At 39.8% G+C, this 6,542-nt stretch overlaps 1 pseudogene; it reads left to right on the forward strand.

Moving 5' to 3' along the window:
- Positions 1 to 4,602: 4,602 nt before the first annotated feature.
- Positions 4,603 to 6,542, forward strand: part of LOC107728342 (SNW domain-containing protein 1-like) — a 16,135-nt pseudogene continuing 14,195 nt past the window's right edge.

Raw genomic sequence — 6,542 nt, forward strand, 5'->3', positions numbered from 1 at the left:
ACGCTGCGCTTCGATCCGTGTCTCACACAAAAGGATCAGTGCCCTTCTTTACATCGAGCGGCTGTATCCTACAAAGTAGATCGAAGCAGATGCTGCCGCTGACAGCTTCAAATTTGTGTGTGTGTCACTATGGCTGCGCTCACAGACACAGGCCGCTTTTACCACAAAAGCAGTCTTCCTGGGAACAATTTTCGACTCAGCCCAAATGAAAGCTGTAGTCACGCCAAAACGAGCTCTGGCCATACGGAGGCTGGCAACCTTCTTCAAGATCGGTACTGCTCGCCCTCTCAAAGCGTTTTAAAGGAGGCTGGGCCTCATGGCAGCAGCATCTCCAGAGCTACAGTTGGGTCTGCTGCGTATGCGCCCCCTTCAGCGCTGGTTGAAACCACGGGTTGCATCCCATGCGTGGCGTCACGGACGCCTGCATATCAGGGTGAGTCAGGGCTGTGTGTCGGCCCTGACCCCCTGGAAGAACTCCCAGTGGATGGAACAGGGCGTGGCCATGGGGATGGTTCACAGAAGGACAGTTGTCACGACAGACCGGTCGAAGGCGGAAAAAGGCTTCCACATCAACTCTTAGAGTGGGCCCAACCCAACCTGTGCTTGCTGAGGGCAGTGCATATACCGGGCAAATTGAACCAGGGAGCGGACATGTTATCAAGGAGCAATGTCCCCTCAGGGGAGTGGACGCTCCATCCGCAGACGGTTCAGAGGATCTGGGAGATCTTCAGCGAGGCCGAGGTGGACCTCTTTGCCGAAGACAACTCTCACTGCCCAATCTATTTCTCAAAGACCAGGGACGCGTTGGCCCACGATTGTTCAAAGGCTATGTGGCGGCTATAGTGGCCTCTCATGCCCCTATTGAGGGTCAATCTGTGGGCAGAAATAGCGCGGTCATCCGCTTCCTGAGGGGTGTTAGGAGTATCTGTGTATCTTGCAGCCCGGGGTCCTTTCCGCTTGAAGTGGCACGCGCTGCGTAAACAGATATGGCAGAGAGCCCTTGGCCGTATCACGCCCAAGTTCTCTGGCATTGTTTCACCTGTTAGCTCTCGACCCCTGGGTGTCGAAGTTACGGGTATACTCTGGAACGATTAACCAGGCCGGGTGTGACCTAGAAAGCTCAGCCCGTTTTAGCCTTGGGTTATTGTTGACTTCTCTATGAGCATTGGTTGCTTATGGAAGTTTATACCTTTAGTCGTTCCACTACATTAGCACGGCGTGATTGTACTATGTTCCCATATGCGTCTTAAGCAAGACGCAGTACGAGTGAAGTATCGAAAGGGAACGTACTCGGTTACTAACGTAACCTCGGTTCCCTGAGATACGGGAACGAGTGCTGCGTTGCTTGCCGTGCTATGTAGCTGCACGGCTTCAGTCGAAGTAAACCTGAGAATCCTGTGGCGAGCGCCCGCTTATATAGCCAGATGCCCCACCCATTCTGGCTTCGTCGCCATAGGCTCGTGCAGCTCCGCACGAGTACGTTTTTCTCTCAATGACTATACTTATCGGGTTCAATAATGGTAACTGTCTTCTTTGGTTAAGCTGCCTCATTGCTCAGTGCTAACTCAGTGTGTAGGAGTCCAACACATCAGTATTCTGAGGATACACACAGCTCAGAAACCCTGTGAATTAACACTCAATCAGTCATCTGCAGCCAGTGAAATATCCGGGAAGGCTAATGCAGATGGATGGGAAAGAGCCATTAGCTGAGGAAGTGATGTATTAACACAACACTGCTTATGTCTCTAAACTGCTTTATAGCCATAGCAATGTTCTTTTAGGTGAAACAAAATACCACTTTTCAGGAAACATAAATGCATTTAGCAATAACATGCTGCCATGCTGTCGCCAAACCTAGATTTAAGTATAATGGGGTCAGTAGGCACGAGAGTTTTCAAAACTCTGAGCTTGATAAAGCAAAGGTCAGACATGGATGACCCTTAAGTTAAAGAGACATGGTGAGGACATCACTTTTGACAAGACACTTTTTTGAGCTTTTAACCCCAGGTTTCACAAATTCTCCGTTGACGTTACTATGGCGTTACTAACAAAATTATAGAAGAGTTTTCTCCTTGCTTTTTCCTCAATATGTTTTGGCTATTCTAACTATGCATGGTAATATTATTTGAATTTTTTTTTTTTCACATTTCATATTTACATTGTCTAAATTAATTACAAATGTGAAATACAAGCAGATGCTGTTTTAAATGGAAAGTAATCACTGCCCTGAAATTAAGCAAGTTGTTTAGACTGGATTAATCAATAGCCTTTAAATTGTTTGCCTGAGTAATTAGATCACCTTGGTCTTCATTAGAGTCTTTGTCATGAATTCTCAATGACAGTGTCCCCACAATAAGATATCACACCAATTATTAATTTCACAGACAGAAATGGATGACTGACAGAAGGACGAACATGATGTGACAGATGTGATTGTTGAAGTTGATGGTGTGCACGGATACAATGTCTGTTCTCTCATTTGTTTCTTATGTCATACTCTTAACATGCCATTTTTTTATAGGAGAAAAGTTGGGGTGGTGTGACTTAGTATTTAAATGGCTGTGCTGAAAAAAAGTTGTATGGTGTAATGAATAGCTATGCTCTTCTTAAATTTAAATTTTCATTTAAATATCAACATTTGTTAGATTTAGACAGATTAAACAGTTTTGTGGTTATTTGATCTAATCTTGTGTTATCTTTGACATTGTAAAAAATAATGTTCTTATTTTTGAAGTGTAAAGTTAAAATTAGGGTAAGATGCCCTCCCATTGGCACAGAAGGCCTTGAGTGGCATGTTGTTGCTAGTGTTATTATTATTTTTTTTAATTTAATATTTATTGTAATTAATGGGATTGTTATTCAAAAATTCCATGAGTTAGAAGCACATTTCAGATGTCTTCACGATATATATAAAACCTATTGGCTAACTGAATTAAATCATTCAATTTGAATTGATAATATTGCTATTATGACATGTCTTCAATTAAAATATGGGCAATTAAATATTTATATATTCATATACCTTTATGTAAGTCATTAAATAAATGTATCATCAAGATTAATCTCTTTTACTGGGATTCTGCCATGTCTGTCATCATTTATTCAATTAACTGTCAAAATACAATTTAAGTAGAATAGTTGATTTAGTATTTTAAATTAATGACACTTTTAAAATATATAAATATGTATAAGAATGATATCAACAGTCATTTATACATTATGCAGTTGTTTACCCTATGGGCTTCTTGTTATAATCTGCTTCCCTCAATAACAGATTGGTTGACTCGTCATCATCCTGCCAAACGTAGCATGTAATTTAATTTTATTTAATTTAATGTAATTTAATTTAATTTTTTTTTTTTTTTTTTTTTTTAATTTTATTTAATTTAATGTAATTTAATGTAATTTATTTTTTTATTTTTTTTATTAATAAGAACAAAACATATTATACAAACAAGAGTACATAAACTTACAACAATACGTAGCTTGTATCTAAATATGTTTCAATTTAGGCTAAAAGTAGATGAACATTGTAGAAGGGCATCTTCCACCATTCTACCATATCACAGATCACTACATATTTTGTTGTGTTATAGCAATCACATATGATATAATATAATACGCCTATATAAATTCCGTACAATATATACTGTACTCTTTTAATGGAAATTTTTCCAGTGAAATTTCCTTCTCTTCTCCAAACATCGCGAGAATAATAGCACAGTAGGTGGCGATATGCGCAAAGATTGCAACTCGCCATAAAACCAAGAAGAAGAAACATCGCGAGACTGTATTTCAGCTGCGTGACGTCAGAACCCACAGAAACAAAGAGAGGAGAAAGGGAGGCATTTATATCAAATTCAGAGAAATGTTAAAGAGGAAAGGATGGAAATTGGAAATAGGAGAGAAGATGCGGTCCCGCACTTTTACGAAGTGCATGGATGTGGCTCTCTCCCCTCTAAGACAGATGGGTATCCGTATTATCAATTACCTCGAAGACTGGCTCGTTCTGACCCAGTCGGAGGCAGAATTAATATCTCACAGAACCCTCCTCCTCAGCCACCTGGAGTGCCTGGGACTCAGGGTCAGGTTTTTGTTTTCACTTTTGCATTAAAGTTAAATATTAAGTGGTTTACGTATTTTTATTTGGCCACATATGATTTTTGTTGTTCATTTGCGTTCTTCATTAGCTGAGTTGTGTTATTTGACGCGCTGAGGCCTGCTGTGTTGTGCTCTGTATCACAGTGATGCTAAAAAGCTAATGCTACGTCAAACGGCAAAAAAACAAAAAAAACTTTTTTTTTTTCCTTAGATGAATATCAAATGCGTGATAAATATGTTTCATCCCTATCCATGCTCGTAAAGATCTTTATTAAAGGCTTTAAACATTTGTTACGTCTCCATTCTTTGAGGTAATAGGTAACGTTGCCTCTTGTAAGTTACGTTAAGGAGACGTTTGTTGTAACGTCAGCCTTTGTAATTTCTCTCTGTTTGAAATGCACGGTGTTCATATTTTGTACATCATACACCCATATACTAATGTGTATGTAGGTAAGTTTACAACAAATATATAGGGATCACCCGATGATTTAATATTTTCTGTTTTCCTCACATGCTTTTTTTTCCCCATCTTGTAGTTTTCTCCCTGCACCCACCCAACTGTCCCAGGACCAGCTGGAGGCAGAGGAGAGGTACCGTGTTCAGAGGTCCCAGTCCACTGCTTTGGTCTCAACCCGCAGAGAACCTCCTCCTTACTGTTTCAGAAAATCATGGGTCCCCCGGGCATTAGAGGTACTGCACAGGAGATATGTATATAATAAATATTAGACAAACATGCCATGTGCTGTCTGAATACTTGCTTCTGATTGGCTGGAAGGTGTGCATTCAAAACGTTGAATGCACAGGTAGTTCCAGTCAGTTTAATTACATTCTACATTTATTTCACACAGAGATCGCAAACACACAGAAGTTTGTTGTCAACACTGCCCTGTAATTTTTATCAATGAAATTAGTATCGCTACTCCTGTCTGAGCAACGAGTTGGTAACATCGTTATTTTTGAAGTATTTAAGCTTGCAGCTTCACTATTAGCAGAGAGGTTCTGCACAGATGCAAGTAATTCACACACACAGTCTGATTCATTTAGATTAATTTAAATAAATGTAATCTTACTGCACTTCATCTTTGTGTCTGAGTTAAGGTGTGCAAAATTCTATATCTAGAAAACTAAAATGACTTGTATTGTATTCGGCAGTTCTTTGCCTCCGTGTTGTGCATTCAAATGCTTGCCTAGCTGTGGATTGTCCCTAATAAATACATTTTAAATGTGAGTGCTATTTAAAAACTAAACTTGGACAAAACTGAGTGAAATAAACAATGTCCTCTTTGCATTCACACTATCCATGGCTTTTAGTTGTTGTGTTAAGTTTCCTGTCCTGCTCATTTTTAAACATTTAGAAACTAATAAATAATACAAGATAATTACTGAGACCATTGAAAACATAACACATGGCTGAATATTCACAGAAAAAAAGCCATTGTGAAAAAACATCTGGATTTGACTGGTGGTAGGTGTTAGTTTCCTCCTCTGATGAAATCATACTGTAAATTGCTTTGCTAATCTTATGTTTGATATTGTTTTAAAGGACTTTGGAGATGGAGGAGCTTTTCCAGAGATCCATGTGGCCCAGTATCCTCTAGAAATGGGTAGGAAGAAAAGGACCTCCAATGCTCTAGCAGTGCAAGTGGATGCAGAGGGCAAGATCAAATATGATGCCATTGCTAGACAAGGTCAAAGCAAAGACAAGGTGCCTCATCATCTTGTGTTATTGAATTACTCATTTTTTTCAGTGGCTCACAGTTGAAGAGCATGTGAGGTCATTCTTTTGTTTTTTGTTTTTTTACAGGTCATATTCAGTAAATACACAGACATGCTTCCTAAGGAAGTGCTGAATGAAGATGATCCTGAGCTGCAGAAACCCGATGAAGAGGCTGTAAATGAGGTGAGGTCACCAAAGAACAAAAAATATATTAAAATAGTGGTTTTCACTAGGGCTGGGACAATAAATCGATGCTTCGCGATTCATGGATCGATTCTGAGATTTTCCGAATGCTTCGTGATTCTCTCTCGAATCGATTCTGAGCTTAGTTTTTAACAGCAGATGGCGCTCTAGGCTAGTTTTTAACTGCACACTCAAATGCTCACGAAGAAGTGCGCTTGTGCGTTCAGCTGAGTAATGTAAGTGGTTAAATTGCACATCGGCTTCTATGATGCGAGATTGATGTAAACACAGCCCACTGTGAACATCCTTGTAATTCGCTTCAACCTTTTCGAACTTTATGAATCATTATTTTAGGTGGTGCTTGTATAAGGAACTGGAAGCAAGCAGAATACGGCTATTTCTAAAGCACGCAGTGCCATCTGCTGTTAAAAACTAAACTCACAATCGATTCAAAAGAGAAACGCGGTGCCTTCGTAAAATCTCAGAATCGATGCAGAATAATTTCTCGATTCACGATGCATCGATTTATTATCCCAGCCCT

The sequence above is a fragment of the Sinocyclocheilus rhinocerous genome, unplaced genomic scaffold (genome assembly GCF_001515625.1).
Source record: "Sinocyclocheilus rhinocerous isolate Xijiao unplaced genomic scaffold, SAMN03320098_v1.1 scaffold277, whole genome shotgun sequence".
NCBI lineage: Eukaryota > Metazoa > Chordata > Actinopteri > Cypriniformes > Cyprinidae > Sinocyclocheilus > Sinocyclocheilus rhinocerous.